The following is a 21,958-nucleotide window of genomic DNA, read 5'->3' on the forward strand; positions in this document are numbered from 1 at the left end:
CTCCTGCACCCATGAATTCATACAAGCATACACATACATATACATATTCAATGACGGCGTTAGCTCGAGATTTATCACCAGAGTTAGGAAACAATTACATTTACACAAGAATCGATGCAAGAGCACAATAATAAGTATGCACAATTATTTATATTATCTAAACTACACATTGCATCATGGTTAACCTACCATTCAAGAATGCCACATAGGAAGTCAATCAAGGTCAAACGGGTTTTACAAGTCTGACTAGGGTATGGGCATTACAGCAAGCCAATTATAGGTTATTTCCATATTGATGCCATGTAGACTTATACTCCATGTTAGAAGTAATTTCTTTAAAAGATTAACAAAACAATTCCGAGTCATTGCCACATTGACACCTTACAAATTCAAATTCCCTGTAATCTCCATGTAGGATTAGTCAGCCAATTCCAAGTACATAACACTTTGACACATTGCTAATTTAAAGTCCACATAACTCTTGGCCACATAATAATATGGGCAAAAAATAAGGAGAGGGAGCATAAAGATAACAAGGACCATACAATCCTTACTAAGGAAGGGATTATCATATTTCATCATTAAAGGGAGTGGTGCTTTGTGACCCCTTAGAAAAGAGGCTTTTGACATTCTCTAGAAGGTAATTATAGTTCCTTCATCATATCAAAGTTTGGCATCTAGTTCACAATTAGCCATGACATCCACTACCCTATTTCATTCTCTATAGATATGGGTTGACTTTGTTGGCATTATGGATGAAATGATTATGTGTTGCATTGATGTTTTGTCATTGATGTCAATACTAGCTGTTATGGTTGGTTACTGGTAGATAAGTTTTGGTTACCGACCGAAGATCTAGTGTTACCGGCAGAAGGGACTATCTGTTGGACACTTCCGACATGTTTGGATCAATGGAGTATGTTTGATTTTATGTGTTACATGTTCCTCGAGTATGTTTTGGTCAGTTGGTATTGACTTGGTGATCGATGCTATCATACACTCTTGTAAACCCTTACCGACATGGGTTTAAGGTTTTATCAGTAGAGCTTTTATTGAGAATCTTAGACAGGATGCATAAGTGGTGTTGGTGTGGCTTCTAGATGGATTTCAGGATGCTAAAGATGTTATTTGATCATGCCTCAACTAATTGAAGACATCGCTTTAGCGTGGTGGACCTAGATTAGGTCCGATACTTATCTAGTTTATGGACCGGTATCATGTTAACGTGTTCTCTACACATTACCGGGATGATTTATGGATTAGTTATTGTTGTTTTGGTCTCAAGCGGACATGGCATATCATTGTAATATGGATGTATGTAATGATCTTATTGTAATATCTTTTAGGTGACTGACCTAATTGGTTTAGGCCTTAGGGTTGGTATGAATTGATGTAAGATCTCATTGTAGATCATGGTATGGGAATGGAAATGTAATATCATATGCGAAGGAGTTTTGGTCGATCATTGAGGATCAAATTGGATTTAAAGAAGAGGTCAAAGGCCTTCGGTATTGAGCTTAACCGAGACTGTAATCAGGCATGGTAGATGCTATCTCTGGCAGTTCATTCTTTTAGATTGTTGTCCAATTATCTTGAGGTGGTTATAAGCTCTTTGTAGTCAGTGAGACTCTTTTATAATGAGCAGTATGCTCTAGGCAGTGTGCCTTCCTGCATGTGCAGGTCCCTCATTGTATCACATACTTTCTGTAGAAGTATCATCTGACTGTGGGTAGGCTTCCCACTGTGGTTTTTCCCTTTCCAGGTTTTCTACATACAAATCATGGTGTTATGTGGCATGGTTCCATTGTGTTGATTATTTATTTTATTGTTAAGTTGTATTGTTTACTGATATCTGTTTCTACCGGTATATGTTTCTGCTATTTTGGTACTTAATGTTTATATGTTCCGGTTAAAGGTTATTAAGTGGTTTGATTGATATAATTTATTAACAATTGATTCACCCCCCTCTCAGCTTTTCACTAGTTATCTTAACAATTGGTATCAAAGCTTTGGTCCTCTTTTGTAGAAGCTTAACCGCTTGAGGAAGATCTTATGGCAACTAACACTTCAAATCCACCGGCAACTATTTTTCAGAAGAGAAATCCCTAAATTTGATGGAACAAATTATGGGATATGAAAAATCCGAATGGAGACTCATCTTAGATGTCATGGCAAGGGTTTGGGAGATCACTAAGAAAGGATACACACCTTATGATCAGACATCTAGAAACCCTGCTCCTACAGACTTGGACAAAAATATTGAAAATGATTGCAAAACTAGAGAAGACCTCCTGTGTGCACTTACTAATAAGAAAATCATGGGATTGACTGATAAATCATTAGCAAAGGTTATGTGGGATAAATTGGAAAATCTGAATGAAGGTGACCCTACTGTAAAAATTGCTAAACTTGATGGTTACCGGGTAAGGTATGAACACTTGAAGATGGATGACAATGAAAGAATTGCTACATTTATGGAAAGAGTAAATGAGATTGTCATGGGAAATCAATGTTGTGGAGGATCTATGAGTGAAGATGAGATATTTTCCAAAGTCTTGAGAGCCCTTCCACTGGCTTACAAGATGAAGGCAACTACAATTAATGAATTGAAAACAATGGCAAACAGTTCAGTTAACAGAGACATTCTGATTGGGAAATTATCCGCTTTTGAGCTTGAAGAATTTGGATCTTCTGGAGCTACAAAGTCTGAACCTACTTTTCAAGTATCATCATCATCTACCAGAAAGAATGATTGGAAAGCCCTATATGCAAAATAATTGGAAGATATGAGGAAAGTAGATGAATAATTTGAGCATCTTGAAGCCCTATTTTCTAGAAGAGTATCTAAAGGACTGACATGAAGTAAGTATGAAGGAAAAGAACCTTTTAAATGTTTTGCATGTAATAAGATTGGTCATTTTGCATCTAGATGTCCTGAAAGGAATGCAAGATTTGAAGAGAGAGTTAATAAATCATTTAAGCCTAATCAGAATAGATATAGATTCAAGAGAAACAAACAATGCTACATAGCGGATGAGAAAGGAGTAAGTGACAACTCCGAGGATGAACCGACAACACTGTGCTAGTGGATCTAGAAATGGAAAGGAATGGGTGTTCTATGCTTTAAAGGAATATGAACTAGAACTGGCTATCAAAAATGAAGAAAAGGCCCTGGCAACAAAAGTTGAAGATAAGGAGGAATGGGTAATTGATAGTGGATGCTCGCATCGTATGACTAGAGATAAAAGGAAATTTCCATCCCTACAAGAATACTATGGTGGTCAAGTCAGATTTGGAGATGACAAAGCATGTATGATCAAAGGCAGAGGTACTATTTCTCTGGATGGTAAGCATAATACTGATAATGTCTATTATGTAGAAGGTTTAAAGCATAATCTTTTGAGTGTTTGTCAATTGGTGGACAAGGGATTCCAACTTCAATTCAAAGATAGAAAATGCAAAATCATTAACAAAACTGGTTTGGAGATTGCAAACGGTACTCAGACTGGAGGTAATATCTTTCACTTGAAATTGGTAATAAGACATGTTTGATTTCTCATATTGATGAGAGTTGGCTATGACATAAGAGGTTGTGTCATGTTAATTTTGATTGTATTGTTAAGATCAGTTCAACTAAGGCAGTTAGAGATATACCTAAGATTATGAAGCCTCATAATCCGGTATGTAAGGAATGTCAATTGGGAAAGAAAGTTAGAAATTATTTTAAGAGCATACATTATAAATCTAATGATGTGCTTGATTTGATTCATATTGACTTATGTGGTCCAACAAGGAATAGAATCTTTCAAGGTGATAGGTATTTCATACTAATAATTAATGATTATTGTAGAATGATGTGGGTGACTTTTCTAAGGGAGAAGTCTGAAGCTTTTGAGAAATTCAAGATCTTTAAAGCAAAGGTAGAAACTGAAACTGGATTGAAAATCAAAAGACTAAGATCAGATCAAGGCGGTGAGTTCACTTCTCATGAATTTAACAGTTATTATGAGACAATTATATGCACCTCGGACTCCTAAGCAAAATGGAGTAGTGGAAAGGAAGAATAGAACCATTTTGGATGCAGCAAGATCCATGATGATGGAAGCCAAATCTCCTCACATCTACTGGAGAGAAGCATTGAGTACAACAGTTTACACATTCAACAGAGTTCACATCAAAGGTGAAACCGGTAAGACCCCTTATGAATTATGGTTTGGACATACACCTACTATTAAATATTTCAGAATTTTTGGAAGTAAATGCTATATCAAAAGGGATGATTCAATTGGGAAGTTTGATCCTAGATGTAATGAAGGAATATTTCTTGGATATTCAATTCAAAGCAAAGCATATAGATGTTATAAAAAAAGTGCAAAAAGTTGTGGAGAGTGCTAATGTGAAAGTGGATGAGAAATACAAAAAACAATCTATATCATATGACAGGGAACCGATAGTGGAAATGATCATAACTGAACCACCAATGCCTCAATCGGTATAGGAAACTGAAATAGTTACACGAGTACAATAAAAAAATTCAACTATGACTGATGATCAGAACAGTAAACCTGAAGTTCAGAAGACACCAAGGTATGTAAGATTAAATCATTCTGAAGATCAAATCATTGGAGATAGGAACAAGGGAGTTATGAAAAGAAGAAGACTAGCAAATGAAGAGGCATGTCTTATTTCTCAAATTGAACCGACATCTATTATTGAAGCTTGTAAAGATAAACATTGGTTAAAAGCTATGGAAGATGAATTAGATTAGATAAAGAAAAATGAGACTTGGACTTTAGTTCCTCAGCCTAAAAATAAGAATGTTAATGGAACTAAATGGGTTTTTAGAAATAAACTGAGTGAGGATGGTCAAGTTGTAAGAAATAAAGCTAGATTGGTTTGTAAAGGATATTCTAAAATGGAAGGAATTGATTATGGTGAGACATTTGCACCTGTAGCTAGAATTGAAGCTATTAGACTTTCCTATGCAGCTTATAAGAACTATAAGGTCTATCAAATGGATGTTAAATGTGCATTTTTGAATGGTGAACTTGAGGAAGAAGTATACATTAAACAACTTGATGGATTTTCATTGACAAATGATAAAGATATGGTTTGCAGATTGAGGAAAACTTTAAATGGATTGAAACAATCTCCTAGAGCTTGGTATGCAAGGTTGGATAAATATCTTTTGAAGCTTGGTTTTACTAAAGGCAGTGCTGATAGTAATTTATATTATAAGATCATTGATGATGATATTCTGATTATTGAATTATTTGTTGATGATATCATTTTTGGAGGAGAAGATAAATTGTGCATGGAATTTTCTAATAATATGAAGAATGAATTTGAAATGTCCATGATTGGTGAGATGATATTTTTCTTAGGTTTCCAGATTACTCAAGCTGGCAAAGGCATCTTTATCTGTCAAACTAAGTATCTAAGGGAATTGTTGAAGAAGTTTGGTATGGATAATTCCAAACTGGTAAGTACTCCTATGGTGACAAGTGAGAAATTATCTATCAAGGATACATCTACACCGATAAATTCGACAAGGTATAAGTATATGATCGATGGATTGTTATATCTAACTTAGACTAGACCAAATATTATGAATGCAATGAGTGTTGTTTCAAGATATCAAAGTAATCCTAATGAAAATCATGGATGTGTAGTAAAGAGGATATTTTGGTATTTGCAAGGAACAACATAATACGGCTTATGTTATTCTAGAGATGGTGGCTTTACTTTATGTGCATATACTGATTCAGATTGGGAAGGAGATACTGATGACATGAAGAGCACTTCTAGTGGAGCTTTCTTTCTTGGAAAGAAACTAGTTTCATGGATCAACAAAAAAAAGTCACACATTTCTTTATCTACTGTAGAAGCTGAGTATGTTGCAGCAACAACTAATTGCACTCAAGCCTTGTGGATGAAACAAATGTTGAAGGATACCAAGGTAAATTGTAGTGAACCGGTAGTTATCTATTGTGATAACTCTGCAGCCATTGACATGTGTAAGAATCTGGTATTTCACTCTAAGACTAAGAACATATCAATAAAGTATAACTTTCTGAAGGACAAGGTGGAAGAAAAGGAAGTCAAATTGGTTTATGTGAACACTAAAGAGTAGATTGTAGATATATTCACTAAACGGTTGTCTAAGGAATCATTTGAGTATTTGACAGATAGGTTAGGGGTTTCTGCCCTTCCGACAAAGACTTGATTGATGCAGTTTGTCATTAGTCCGACATGAATTATCAAAGATACTATTCATTCCAACACTGATGAGTGGTGCTACTACTCAGGGGGAGTAGTCAGCTTTGAGATTCAGAAGCTTATATCATTGCTTTGATATTTTTGTCAGATTTATGGCATTGATGTCAAAGGGGAAGTGATAGTGATGTGAAAAATAAATTCAGAACTTTACAAAGATATTATTCACAGGGGGAGAGTTATTGATATTTAGGAGATTGTTGGTTGTCTTCCACAGGGGGAGACTTGTTTGGCATTTCTTGGTACTTATATGTTTTTCACATCTAGTGTTGCCATCAATACCAACAAGAGAGATTGTTGGAATTATGGATGAATTGATTATGTGTTGCATTGATGTTTTGTCATTGATGTCAACACTAGCTGTTATGGTTGGTTACCGGTAGATAGGTTTTGGTTACCGACAAAAGATCTAGTGTTACCAGTAGAAGGGACTATCTATATGAAACTTCTGACATGTTTGGATCAATGAAGTATGTTTAATTTTATGTGTTACATGTTCCTGGAGTATGATTTGGTTTGTTGGTATTTACTTGGTGATCGATGCTATAATACACTCTTGTAAACCCTTATCGGCATGGGTTTAAGGTTTTATCGACAAAGCTTTTATTGAGAATCTTGGACATGATGCATAAGTGGTGTTTGTGTGGCTTCTAGATGGATTTTATAATGCTGAAGATGTTCTTTGATCATGTCTCAAATGATTGAAGACATCGCTTTGGCATGGTGGACCCAGATTAGGTCTGGTACCTATCTAGGTTATGGACCAATATCATGTTAACGTATTCTCTACATGTTACCAGGATGATTTATGAATTAGTTATTGTTGTTTTGGTCTCAAGCCGACATGGCATATCATTGTAATATGGATGTATGTAATGATCATATTGTAATATCTTTTAGGTGGCTGACCTAATTGGTTTAGGCCTCAGGGTTGGTATAAATTGATGTAAGATCTCATTGTAGATCATGGTATGGAAATGGAAATGTGCAAAGGAGTTTTGGTCAATCATTGAGGATCGAATTGGGTTTAAAGAAGAGGTCAAAGGCCTCTGGTATTGAGCTTAACAAAGACTGTAATCATGTATGGTAGATGCTATCTCTAGCAGTTCATTCTTTTGGATTGTTGTCCAATTATCTTGAGGTCGTTATAAGCTCTCTGTAGTTAGTGAGACTCTTTTGTAATGAGAAGTACACTCTAGGTAGTGTGCCTTCCTACATGTGCAGTCCCCTCATTGTATCACATTCTTTCTACAGAAGTATCATCTGACTGTGGGTAGGCTTCCCACTGTGGTTTTTCCCTTTCCTAGATTTCCATGTACAAATCATGGTGTTATGTGGTATCGTTGCATTGTGTTGTTTATCTGTTTTATTGTTTACCGGTATCTGTTTCTGCTATTCTAGTACTTAATGTTTATATGCTTCGATTAAAGATTATTAAGTGGTTTGATTGATATAATCTGTTAACAACTGATTCACCCCCCCTCTTAGTTATTCACCGGTTATCCTAACAAACTCATATTTGTCAAACCCTAAAAAGTGTTTTTGGATATCATTAATTATATCCTCAATAGCCCATCCCATATTGACCTTACCCCTCATAGAGTTGAGGATAAGTTTAGAGTCTCCTTCAATAAGGAGGTCATTAACCCCTATTAAAAAGAAAAATTTAATCCCCTGGAGGAAGTTGTACCTTCCATAATATTATTTATATCCACTCTTATACTATCACCATAAACAGTTTCGATAGCACCGCATGAAGATCACATGATACCTCTCCTACTAGTTATGCTCAAGTTACCTTTGGCTTCCCCACCAAAGTTGACTTTAAACCAATCATATAGGGGGGAATCCATTTAGTTCTCAAGTGATCAAGTTTCTTTGTGTTATCACATTTAGAGAATTTTAGGGGTAAATACGATAAGGAGCCAATATTTATCTCTATAGGGCCATGTGATATCCAGAGTTATCCAAGAGCTGGCAATAACATTCTCCAAAAGTAGTTTATAGAAATGAAAAAAAACACTTCCTCTAGGCTTCTTTTAACATTTCTAAAGATTTGATTATTTCTTTCTTTCTACAGGCTTTTATGAGGTGAGGAGGAACTTTTTCCCATAGTTCTTTGATAAGGTGGTATTGGAGAGGGTAGACCCAACTCTCGATGAAATATATCAAGTCAACATTCATAATCAATTGATCCCTTGTTTCTGCAAGGTAAGTCCCTTAATCATCCTAGAAAAAGGACAATATAGAAGATAGGAAATAATTTGTTTTCCACTACAACATTGAACTCACCTATTTGTATATAAAATCCCATACTTGTTAGGTTATGTCGAGTGAGAATTATGTTATGGGATGTTTTGATTAAGTCAAAGTAGGTATTTGAAACGTACCCGAACCTTTTACAAGCCAGGAAAACAGAACTGCTAAAAAAAGTGCCTGATCACTTCAAAAAGACAAAATGAACCCACTAGAAGGGAACAACTTAACACATAATTACATTAAAAACTCAGAATAGACAACAAAAGGAAAGCACAAAGACAGCAAAGAGACAGAACCAAGGACAACAACTGAAACTAAATACTATTCAGAATTTCCTCAGCGTGAACAACCATTTGTTTCATGTTGTTCGCTGAGGTCTTCATATCCTCCAGCTCACAACCTTCGATGTCATCCTTATTCTTTGTGTTAGCTCTAGTCCTCCTTTCATGACCCTTCTTGTTCACCTGCTCTTTATCACCATCCTTCTTTGCATTATTCTTGAACCTATTGATAAAGATGTTCATGTTGTCCACCGAAGATTTGAGGATTTGGAAATTTTGATCAGCAATCTGCTTGATGTTGTGCTCCAGCCTGTCAATTCTGCTACCAAAATCTTTCATTTTGTTTTCCATTTCCTTTCTATCTCCCATCTCATTGACCTTTTTTTCCGTTGCTAAGATTTTTCCAACCATACATTCAATAGCTTCCGCATTATGCAGAACGACCACTAACTCTTTAACATGCTCCGCCAAGGGCTTGTCACCAACTGTAATTCTTGCCATGGCCTGTGTATTAGTTTTCAAACTATTAATATCCTTCACCATAGTAGAAATGGTCTCATAGAAGGCCTTAATAGTATCTTTGTCACCATTGTCACTTTGACCCCCTTTTTCCTCCTTATGCAGACTAGTGGTATTCATGGTCTCCAAATTGTCCTTAACCGGGTTACCCTCCCCTTCTTTGTCTAGACTATTGATCCTCTTATTTTCTTCATCCTCCTCCTCAGATTCAACCAAAACATAATTAAAATCAGAATTGCTACCCTTTTTGGTGTTCTTTTTCTAAGCCTTCTTTCCAGTGGCTTTCCCTTTCCTCTTTTTAATAGGTTTTTCCTCAAGGGATTCAGTTTCAGAATCCGACATTTCAAATTCCACAATAATCCTCCTCTTCTTGGCCCTAATCCTCCCTTTTTTTCTAGTTTCTTCCGACTCTCCCTTGGTCTCCGAATCAAAGTTGAAACCACTATCCTTACTTTCCGTAGTCTCATCTCTGGCATTTTTGCCTTTAATAGGCTTTTCAATGCACTTCCCCTTTAGCATTTTATAAACCAGGACCATAAGCCCCTGGTGGAGGGCATGATCACCTTTAGGGTCCTTCTGGATCTCCTTTATAGTATGATCCATTGAACAGGCAAGGTAATAGGGAAGGCTAACCCTTTCTCCATGACGGAAATGGTTGAGAAGGAGGAAGTGATGCCCATATGCCCTAGTAAACCTACCATCTAAGGTAATGTATTCAATAGAAGCAAATAAAACAAACCTCCATGGCCTACAAATTCTCTTCGGGGAGTGGTAGGAGTTGTCAATTTTGACCATCTTTCTTCTCTCACCATCTATAATAGGAAACTTGTCTGCTGCTTTATCTAATATCCCTCTGTCCCTGTAAAATTTCATACCCTCGGTAGTCATCCCCGTGGCCTCAGCGATAACCTCTTCGTTTACATTCATCATACGTGATCCAATTAGAATTTTTCCATTTTTCCAGTTCTTGATGAAATAGCTGGTGATTGTGGGGTCCTTCCCATTTAGTCATTCCATGAAAACATTGAAACCCCCCTGCTGAAGGATATCCCAGACTTCTTCATTCTTTCTCCATTCAGAGAAGGAAGCAGGTTCAATTCTTTTCTTGTTACCTCCCATTTTTCCAGCACCTTCTTTGCAATGCCTTCTCTCATTTTGATAAATTTTCCTCTAGTTTCTGTGGTTATTCTGTAAGAGCACCCATAATCTGTGCCAAATAATAATGATAAGACACCTATTTAATAGCTCATTATCTTCAAGCAAGCCCTGCATTGAAAAAGGTGGAAAGGTCATTAGAAATAATGATGAAAAGTACCACATTGCCTTGTATAGCTTTGGTACTGATTGAGCAAGGATTTCATTTCACTTGCAATCTCCATTTCACTATAACTAGTAATGATGTCTCCCGATTGGCAAGCCAGGTTGGCTGCCCAATCAACGCAAGAGTTGGCCTCCCTGTAAACATGTGTAAAAACACACATTTCAAACTCTTCACTGATTTTCCTAGTAGCTTTAATAGCATTACTAATTGACCAAGATGGTGGGAATTTCATATTTAAACAATTGATAATGTTTAAGGAGCCTCCTTCACACCAAACTTTAGTGCAATTGGCTTCCTTGGCAAGGATAATCCCATGATAAGCTACCATGGCTTTGGCAACATGATTGGTCTGATTTCCTATAGGAATACATTTTATGATTTTACATATTCCCCATTCATCCCTTAGGACCAATCCACATCCTACAACCCTTGGGTTTCCCTTAGAGGCCCCATCAAAATTGATTTTCATCCATCCCCTAGGCGGGCTGATCCATATCACTCCCTCTCTAGGATTACTCTAGATTCTCTCTTGAGCTTTTAATCTCCATTTTTTATAGATAAATTGATCCTCCTTAGTGTTAGGATTATCAATACCACCTATAATATTCATATTTTCCACTATACTTCTTCTTTTTTTTTTAAACACAATGTTAGCCTTAGTATTCTTTTCTCTGAAAATTCTATCATATCTCTCTTTCCATAAACCCCAACACATGTGAGGTAAAGCAATTCTCCATAATAAGGTAGTGGTTCTATTTTTTGAAGGATTATGCCATGACTTGAAAATCTCCTTAATCGAGTTGGGGAAGCTCCAACTGATATTGAATTGATCCAGACAACTTCCCCAAACATCAACTGAGAAGGGGCAATGAAAGAGCATATGATTTTATTCTCCTCATTCTGCTTACAAAGAGTATAGAAACTTGGCATGCTGATACCTCTTTTTCTAATATTCTCAGTAGTAAGAATTTTGTCTTGAAGGGCTATCCAAAAGAAAATGTTGATCTTGGGGGTAAGACCTTTCACCCAAGCTTTAGCCTAGCAAGGACTTTCCGTGTTATTGTACTGTTGATGATATAGAGAGGCCACAATAAAAGTACCACTAGATATGAGTTTCCAAATTAACTGGTCTTCTTCTTCAATCCTCACCATTGAGTTCATGACTTTGTCCAAACTACCCAAAGACTGATCCACTTGAGATAAGTCTTTCCATTGTCCATCTTTCCAATAATCCTCCACCTTGGTTCCAAATATTTCCTTGCATTGGTTCTGGTATCTGTTCCACTCAAGGTTTTCATTTAAAGGGGGCTCCAGAAGCCAAGGGTCCTCCTAGAACTGAATAAGATTCCCTTTCCCCAACTTCCATTTTGTGCCTTTGATAATTAAGTCTCTAGTCCTAGAGACATTTTTCCAAATATTGGATCCAATTGGGATAATCTCCGCTTTGAGGAAACTTTGAAGATTTGGACATTGGCTTTTATATTTGTTGTCCCATATTTTTTTCCACTCTCCTTGATTTCTATATCCTCTCCAAATCTGCTTGGCCATAAGGTAATCATTTATGTCTCTTATTCTTCTAAGGCCCATACCGCCTTTATTCATAGGCTTACAGACCTTCTCCCAAGCAATTAAGTTCATTCTCTTCTTCTCCTCAACCCCTGTCCATAAAAAGGATCTCTGATTTTTTTCAATGGCCTCAGCATACTTAGTAGGAATCCTAAACAGACTGATGGCATAGAGAGGGATACTTTGAAGAGTGGTTTTTAGCAATTGAACCTTACCTGCTTGACTAAGAAGAGCTCCCTTCCATCTAGATAGCTTTTTATGGAATTTATCCACCAAGGCTCCCCAAAAGGTATCCAGAGGATCTTGGCCTAAGGGGAGCCCCAAATAGGAAGCAAGAAAGCTACCAATTTGGCTGCCCAAAATGTTACTAATTTTAATCCTCCTTCTCTCTGAGGTATTGATAAAATAAACAAAGCTTTTAGACCAGTTTATAAGCTAAACAGTAGCCTCTCCATAGTTATCCAAAGCCTTTTTTAGTCTTCTAGCGTTCTTCATAGTGGCTTTTCCCAGTATTATAGAATCATCAACAAACTGCTGATGAGAACATATTTGATCTGCCAAAGAAGGATTCAAACCACAAAACTCCCTTTTCTCAACCAGCTTTCCAATACATCTCCCCAAACATTCCACCATGATGATAAAGATCACTGGAGATAGAGGGTCCCCCTGCCTGAGACCTCTTGAAGCTTTAAAGAAAGGAGAGGGGGAATCATTCATTAACACAGAGAAAGAAGCTAAAGAAACAAGTTGCCTAATAAGGCTAACAATCCTAGGATTAAAACCAAAAGTAGAAATAACATCCATCATAAAATCCTGATCCACTCTATCGTAGGCTTTAGAGAGGTCAAGCTTAAGAAAAAAACCTTCTTTTTTAGAAAAGGCTAGAGAATGGATATTTTCATGAATAGAGATGATAGAATCCAAAATTTGCCTTCCCAGGACAAAACCACTTTGCCGAGGTGAAATAATGGAGGGAAGCAAATTTAGAATTCTAGAGGTAAGGACCTTAGAGATAATCTTATAGAGAGAGTTGCATAAACTTATAGGTTTGAAAAGATCCATTGAATCTGCTCCCATCTTTTTGGGTATAAGAGCTATAAAAGTACCATTAACTTCTTTCAAAAGTTTTCTAGCACCAAAAAACTCTTTTACAGCTCTGGTAACGTCATCTCCAATAATATGCCAATACATTTGGAAGAAGAACATGGGAAAGCCATCCAGACCTGGGGCCTTGTTGCCCTCAAAGGAATTAACAACTATCAGAATTTCATCACGGGAAGGAATGGCCATTAAATGATCATTCTAATCATCCCCCAAAATGGTAGGTATACTATCCAGAAGTTCCCTTTGGGCCTGTATATTCAAATTCTAATCCTTAGCAAGTAAATTAGAGAAAAAATCCATAGTAGCCTTGCTCATGGAATCATCATCTTCAACACATCTGCCATTCACTTTAATCTGTACAATTCTATTTATGGCCTTATGTCTTAGGGTGGACATATGGAAGTATTTAGTGTTCCTATCCCCCTCCTTTAACGAGACATTTCTCGATCTTTGTTTCCAGTAGGTTTCCTCTTTAGCTGTTATTTTATGATATCTCATAAGAATAGCATCTTCAGTGTTTCTAGACATATAGGTGTAATCATTGTTCTGTATCTCATCCTAGATTTCCTTGAGTTCTAAGAGGGTTGTCGCTGTTGAGGTAAAGATGTTCCCAAAGCAATCCTTATTCCACTTCTTAACATTATCTTTAACATTCTTCATCTTTTTGACCACTTTATACATGGCATTGCCTTCAATACTGACCTGCCACCAATCCTTAATCTTACTTTCCAGATCTGGGTGTCTAGTCCACATTTTTTCAAATCTATAAGGGAAATGTCTCCTTCTATTCTTTACTTCAGCCGTGAAGGTTACAGGGTAATGATCAGATCCTTCTGTTATGTGAGAAGATAAAGAACATTCATGAAGATTAAACCAATCTAGGGAAAAAAGAGCTCTATCAAGTCTAACCTGAATCAAATTCTAACCACTTTTTCTATTAGTCCAAGTGTATTTGACTCCTTGCAACTCTAGATCATGAATGGCATTATTGTTTATAAAGTCCATTAGGTCCAATCTGCTATCTAGATTAGCATGACTCCCTCCCTTTTTCTCATTTTCCTTCAATGGAGTGTTGAAATCTCCCATAATTATCCAGCTATCCTCAACAAACCTTCTTCTCAGCCCAGTAAGATATCTCCACATCTCACTTCTACTAGTCTTAGTGTTAGGAGCATAAACATTAGTTAGGACCCACGTAGTGCAATTCTTAATGTGCTTAAATCTCATACAGGCCAGATTGTTGTCCTGAATTAACACCTCTCCTTCTACATTGTTTTTGTTCCAGAATGTAACAATTCCTCCCGAAGCACCTTCTGAACTACCTCCGCTGACTCCTCCATTTTTGAAAATATTCAAGCTTTCAACTTTATCTTTAACCATCTTAGTTTCTTGAATCAAAAAAATGTCAGGGTTTTTATCTCTAATCATATTTTTAACTAAATTATGCTTGTGAGGACTATTCAGTCCCCTAATATTCCAGGAGATGATTTTCATGGATTTTTAGAAATAGCTGCCTCAAAGATGGTTCTTTGGGTACCATCTGCTAAATTCTTTCTTGTTTCCAATGATATTTTTTTGGCATTTGAGTGTCTTCCTGGAGAAGTGTGTTGTTCTCCCACATCACCAAGCCTGCTTCTGGTTTTTCTAGTCAGCGTACTATTTACTGGGTTATTGTTATTCTTTTTTTGTGCTTGTTCCTTCTTTTATCCTCTGCAACTTCTTTGTCCTCCTGCTTTGTTTTATTCTTCCCCAATGCCTTTTTTATGTCCTCTTCATCTCCCCATTTTGGATCTTGTTCCTCAGAATAGGCCAGCTTTCCCTTTGCTGGGGTGGTTAATGGGATTTTCGATAGCCCTTGGCCCAAAATGGTATCAGGTTGGGCCTCTTGGAACCAGTCTATTTCTTTATCTTGATCTTAAGATTTTGAAACAAGGTTGAAGTTATCTCCTTCCTCTTTATTATCTGTGGGCTTTTTATCTACTTTCTCTACCTCTGTCTTGTCCTCTTTCTAATCCTCTTGTTGAGTGTTGTCTTTTTCTTTGTGTACTGAGTCCGTAACACTCTGTTCCAACATCTAAATCTTTAGTTCATTACCCACTTCACTGGTGATTTCTTCCTCCACCCATCCTATCTGAGACTACTTCTCCTAATTAGGATCATTGGATTCTTGAGCTTTTAGTGGCTTGTCCACTTTTTTCCAAACATTAGTTTGGATATGGGGTTTATCCTCTATAGTTGGACATTTTTTAGCCCAGTGTCCGACTTTTTTACAATGAAAACAGGTGAAGGGGATTGTTTCATAAATAATATTCTGCTTCCACTTCCCCAGTTTTGATTCTATCTCTATTTCCTCTGGCATGTTCATATCAGGTCCAACTCCAACACAGATCCTAGCATAGATCAGCCTCCTTCTAGAAGCCATGATCTGGTCAATAGAGATAAGCTCCCCAAAGGTATTGGTAATTCTTGCAAAAACATCTTCCTCCCAGAATTCCATTGGGAGCCCAAGGAGCTTGATCCACACCATAACTTGGACCAAAAAATTCTTTCCTTTCGCTACATTAGGGTACCACTTCTAGATGTACATGATGTATTTGCCTATTGGCCAAGACCCACTACATAGAATGTTTCTTCTATCCTCATCACAAGAAAAAGGGAAGGATAGACAACCTTTGTTCATTGCTACCACATCAACTTGACCTTTTAGGTTCCATTTTCTTTTGACAAATCCATGAACTATTTCTATATTAGGTCTAGATTCAAAGAAATAACCAATCAAAGTATTTTCCATTCTAGTGATGTTTTGATCAATGATTTGGTCAGGAACAACGATAGCAAACTTGCCCTGAGACACATTCAAGGAGTTTTTAATAGGAGGCGATGAGGACTTACCTTTAGGCTTAACCCTAAACACCAAGGACCACTTACGTGTCTGTCCATTGGGTCCCCCTTTAAGGTCCATTGACAAAAGAAACTTTTCCAGATGATCTTTACCTTCCACCATGTTCTCTGAAACACAAGTCGTTTGCTGTCCTTCGGCTCCTTCCAAGTTGCTGTCTTCTATTTTTGAAGTTTGAACCTGTGCTTTCCCACTCTCAACTACTAACCGCTCTTCATGTGCTGTTGGTCATCCCCTAGGTCCCCCAAATTCATGGGATCATTAGGGTTCTTACCATCTGAGCCCCCTCCTTCAGCAGGAATCTCTGAATCATCTGCCGCATGCTGTCCCGATGCCGATCCTGAATTCCAACTCAAATTTGAATTCAAGAACCGCCTGCCTTCCATGCCCGCCTTCATCATTCTAGTTTCTTAGTGCATTTGTTGCTTCTTGTTGCGCCTTCTTGTAGTGCATTTTGTTGCCCGCATTATGTTATAGGATGTTATCCATTAAAAAAAATGATTTTATGGTTGAGTTGATTGTTCCAAATTATTTTCTAGAGTTTGTTGTAGTTGTCATTGTTTAACAACTGATTATAGGCAAATATGATAGAGAATTTCCCTTTCATATATTTGGCCCAAAAGAAATAGTCCTCCATAGGAAAAAGGGAGATATGGATCATTTTTTGTTTCTACTAGAGAGTTAGAGCATTATGTCTTTGGTAATATTGATTATGCCACCATATCACAAAGTTCTTCCAACTTTTATCATTCATCAAGCAATCAAGTATTCAGAAACCAAATAGAACTTGCATTGTTCTATACAAATATGTGAAGGCAAGATGGGAGTTGAGGAGTTCATCAGATAGCTAGTTTTCTTCCAAAAAATGTGCTGCTACATGTCCTAATTTCTATTTGAGACCCAATAGAAGCAAACCACGAGTTTCAAGGCTCTTATTCCATGTTGGCATTTTGTTGTCATTGATGTCAACTGGTATAGCATGGCAACCGGTATGAGAGATTGATGTGTATTGCTATCATTGGTGTATTCTAGTAATGGTGTCATTGATGTCAACTAGTATAGTAGGTTACCGGTATAGTTTGTGATTGGTAAGAAAGAGGATGTCAACCAACTTTGTGGTCATTTGAGTCACCGATACACAAGTTAGTGTTGACTTGTGTTGAAGACATGAGGACTGGAGACCGGTATGGTATAACAACTGGTATGTGATATGTTGGAGTGTGCATTGTATCCAACCGCCATGCATATAACCAATATGTAAACATGGTGAGCTAATGAAGAAGTGCAAAACCGATATGCAGTTGGATGTCAATCAACAGAACTCCCACCGGATAATGAAGATATCATAGGTGGATGATATGACTAACAGTGAGTATGCCTAATTGGATCATATGTGCCTGATTAAAGATTTATCTGCTAAATGTCATCTATGGCATCTTTGTGCAGATGTCAGAAGCATAATGAGTGACAAGGATCTACTCCCATTGGTAAGTGGAACTTATCCCTCAATATGCATGGAATGCATTATAATTCTCCGAGATAAGTTTGTTAAGAAGATAAAGGTAGGAGATTGAAGGATTACACTAGATGATTTGATGAAATACAAGGATGCCTTAGGTGCATTAAATTAGAGATATGCACTAGATCAACTAGAGTTGGCAAGTTGATCCACTGGGACAAAGAAGGAAGAGTAAAGAAGTGATGGGTTTGTCATTTTGACAAACCAGTTGAGATGCTATCAAGGTTGATGAAGATGTAGGTAAGATTGAGAAGCTGTAGACAGAGAGTGCAACTAGAATGCAGATGTAGACATAAGGAGATAGTTGAAGATTGATGACATGATGTTATCAAGGTGCCTACTGGTAAGAGAGAAAAGAGGCTAAGTGATGTGCTCCTACTTGATGAAGATGAGCATGTTGTGGATTGATATGTTTGGTGACCAGTAAAGGTGGTCCACCGGCAGAGCTGCAAAGTCCAGACATGAAGGTTAACCGGTTAGGGTACAACTAGCAGGGTTAGTGAATCGATAGATGAACCCGGTTGTGTGTTATGGTCGGTGATATTGTCCACACCAACACCATGATTGAGAAGAGATAGATGCCGACAATGATGACACATCATAGACAAGTGTCATGCATGTTGTGGTCGGTGAAGTGTGAGTTGGTGAGGTAGTTGCCAACTAGTTCCACATTTATGGTTGACCCCAAAGATCACGGGTGTGTTGCAGGGGGTTTGTGGCTCGATGCAGACCGAATGGTGATGATCTGAGTGGTGCACTGATTGATGTAGGTTGAGTAGGTACTGATTGGATTTGGTGAAGGGGGACCATGAACTTGCTTCATGGTGATTGACAAGTGCATGTCATATTTTCTAAATATGGCTAACGTGTTCTGTACGCAACTAGATTGGAGGAGTTAAGTGATCCCTTATAGGTGGTCGATCTTTGGAAGGAGATCTAATTGGATTTGGTTTGCCTCAAGGTCGATGGAGGAACCCTATCCTGCTAGAAGTTTGAATGTCATTTTGGCGGGAATGCATAGTATAAATATGCAGATCAAAGACTAGATTGCTTGCTGCTACACGAGAGAGAAATGCCAGTGAAGTGAGTGCAATCAGAGGGTTAACTAGTTAGAGAGCCCATTGACAAATCACAAAGGTGACTGAGTGGTTGGGAGAGAACCAGTTAGAAGAGTTCAACTGAAAAGGGTAAAACAACCGACAGACTGTCATTAAGACTGACACTGGTGTGAACTGGTGGTGGTTCAATGGGCAAAGGAATCAAAGAAGAGTGAACCTATAGAGAAGAAATAGAGAAGATCATAGCAAGGTTTAAACCAGCAAGTGGAATAACCAGCAAGTGAGAACCGGTAGTGATCAGAGAGCCGAGTACCGATAGAGAAGAAGTAGAGGTTGAATTGGTAAGGTTACAACAAAAAGAAGGTGGGAAGAGAACCGACAGAGAAGTGAATAGACGTGAAATGATGGAGAGACATGTGTGAGGGTTACAAAGCTCATTTATAACAAGGGTACTACTTATGTATTGTTATATGACATCACTGAGTTGGAGCTCGGTGCAGGGGTTGGTGCCCTAAAGAAGGGGTTGGTGCTCCTTGGGTTGGTACCCTAAAGCAGAGGTGGTGCTCCTTGGGTTGGTGCCCTAAATGTTGTAACCATTGTTTTATTGTGAGGGTGGATTGGAGAAGTAAACTCTAGCAACTTTTCTCACCGATGTTTTTTCCATGTTGGGTTTTCCTCGTATATCCGGTGTTGTGTGATATGCCCTTTTGTGTGTGCTTGCATATTGATGTTCTATCCTATCTCACTGATATGTTTACTTTGTGTTAGATCTGCTAACCAGTACACACCTTTTAGGATTTAAAAGGCTCAAGTTTGGAAACCATTGATTCACCCCCACCTCTTAGTGGCATCTTGTGTTCAACAATTGGTATCAGAGCCTAGGTTCCTGGTTGATAAGCTTTCTCCAGCTTGGTTAGATTCTATTTTTTTGTGAATACAATGGTCTATTTTATGTCAACCCCTACTTTGGTGTTTGATGGGTCAAACTATTCTATTTGGAGTTGTAGCATGGAAGTCTACCTATCCTCCCTAGGGTATGATGTCTGGATGTTGAATGTAAATGGTCCCTCTAGACCAGTCAGTCCTCCCATCGGTCCTAAAGTAGAAAGAAGAAATGAATACAATGATAAAGCCATGAATCCTATACTCAGTGGGCTATACGATGATGTTTCTTCACAGGTGGATAGATGCAAATCAACAAAGAGCTTATGGGATAGACTGAAGAAGCTCTATGGAAATGAGCCTATTACCGCATAACCAATTTGTTAGAGAAAGAAGAGAAATATGTCACATGGGTCTATAGATGAAGATAGATTAGTTAGCAGAAAAAACAATGATGAAAAGGAAACCCATCTCTTCATGGCTCAAGAATAAGAAAATGAGAGGAACACATCTAGAAGTGATCATGCAGATCAATCCTACTGGCAAGATGCATTCGGTAGTGATAGTGAAGATGATGAAGAAGAAGATGAAGCTGAGGTAGATCTTGAAGGAGAATTGGTGAGTTCTCTTGATGAAATCAGCAGAGTAAGAAATGAGTACAAGTTGTTCAAGAATGTTGCAGTTGTGGAACATAACCGAGTGATCAAATGCCTTCAAGAGTCAGAGTCAACCATTGCAAATCGACATCACAAGTGGATGATTCAAAAAGGGAGAGTGTAGATTCAAACTTAGATTTTCACATCAAGGAGTGCGGGTGTAAAGATCTAGCATCAGAGATAGAGGCCAAAGACAATGAGTGTCAGAGGCTAAGAGATGAAGCAGAGAATCTCTGAAAAGACCTTAAGAAATGTTAGGATTAGCTCAAGGTAAGGATTCGATTTGATGGCAGCAGTGATGCCTTGGACAAAATGTTGAACAAGCAAAAACATTCCAAGGATACAAGAGGATTAGGATGTGATGCCGGTGAATGCTCCACCAGCAAGAATATCTCCCACAAAGAAATTTAGTTTGTCTCCTCTAATGGAGATAACAAAGGACAAACCTTCACTGTCTGGAATAATCCCAGGAAGAAGGTTGATCTAATCACAACCAGTGAAGATATGAAGATGAAGACCGGTGCTGTCGCAAGGAGAAACTATGCTAATCCTAAAGGAAAAGGAAAGATGGGAGAAGGTAGCTTCATCGGAAGCAAGAACTTGAGAAGAAGACATCATAGAAGACCTCCTACTAATAGAGGACAAAGAAATGTTTCTGCCCACAAGACAAAGAAAGTGTGAGAGAAGAAGAGAGCAAATGGAAGAACTACAGAGCATGGACAATCCAAGATCCATCCCCGGAGAAGTAAAAATGGAGATACTAAATCAGTAAGATATCCAAATGCATGGCAAAACAAATTTGTAAGTTACAAGCCCCCTTTCTTTGGTTACTGCTTTGCATGCAAAGATTATGGCCATAGGGTAGATGACCATAGATTGAGATCTAGGAATAGACAAAATTTTCTTCCTAGAAATAATAATTTTATCTGTCAGAGATGTAGTGGTCTTGGCCATAGAAGTTGTGATTGTAGAAAGAAGAACCTGTAGACATATGACAACCAATATAACAACTATGCTCAAAATGGAAATGGATATAGAGCATATGGGAGTAAAAGACATGCATGTAACCAAAGGAGAAATGCCCCTGCAGGATAAAGTGGCCCATGGGTTCCAGTTGCTGGCAAGAATAGTATGACCTAGAGAAGAAGGTTAAATTTGTTTGACAGAAGGTCCTCCAATCATGTGTATGGCATGAACACAATCTATTTTTACAACAATGTTTTTGGAGCAAGGACCAATTAGCAGAAGAAGGTAAGACTTTCTCCCTAGACTATAGATGGGAAGAGGAATGAGACCAAATAGGTTTGGAGGAAGAAGGAAGAGAGTAGGACCATGGACAAACATTTTGAATTCAATGCACACGTGATATCTCCTTAGGCTTAAAGGAGATGCAAGACTCAGGGGGAGTAACATATTGATCATATTATTCACCCCTTTAGTGGAAATGGATGAATGGAAGGACAATCTGCTACCGACATAAAGGAAGAAGATGAGATGGCAGTGTGTGTAGTTGCTGCTTTGGCTACACATCTACATATAAGAAATGTTGGTATTATGGAGGTGTTGCATTGGTTTTCTCATTGATGTCAAAACTTGTCAACACTTGAGAACACTTGGA

Source organism: Cryptomeria japonica, chromosome 9, assembly GCF_030272615.1.
Source record: "Cryptomeria japonica chromosome 9, Sugi_1.0, whole genome shotgun sequence".
NCBI lineage: Eukaryota > Viridiplantae > Streptophyta > Pinopsida > Cupressales > Cupressaceae > Cryptomeria > Cryptomeria japonica.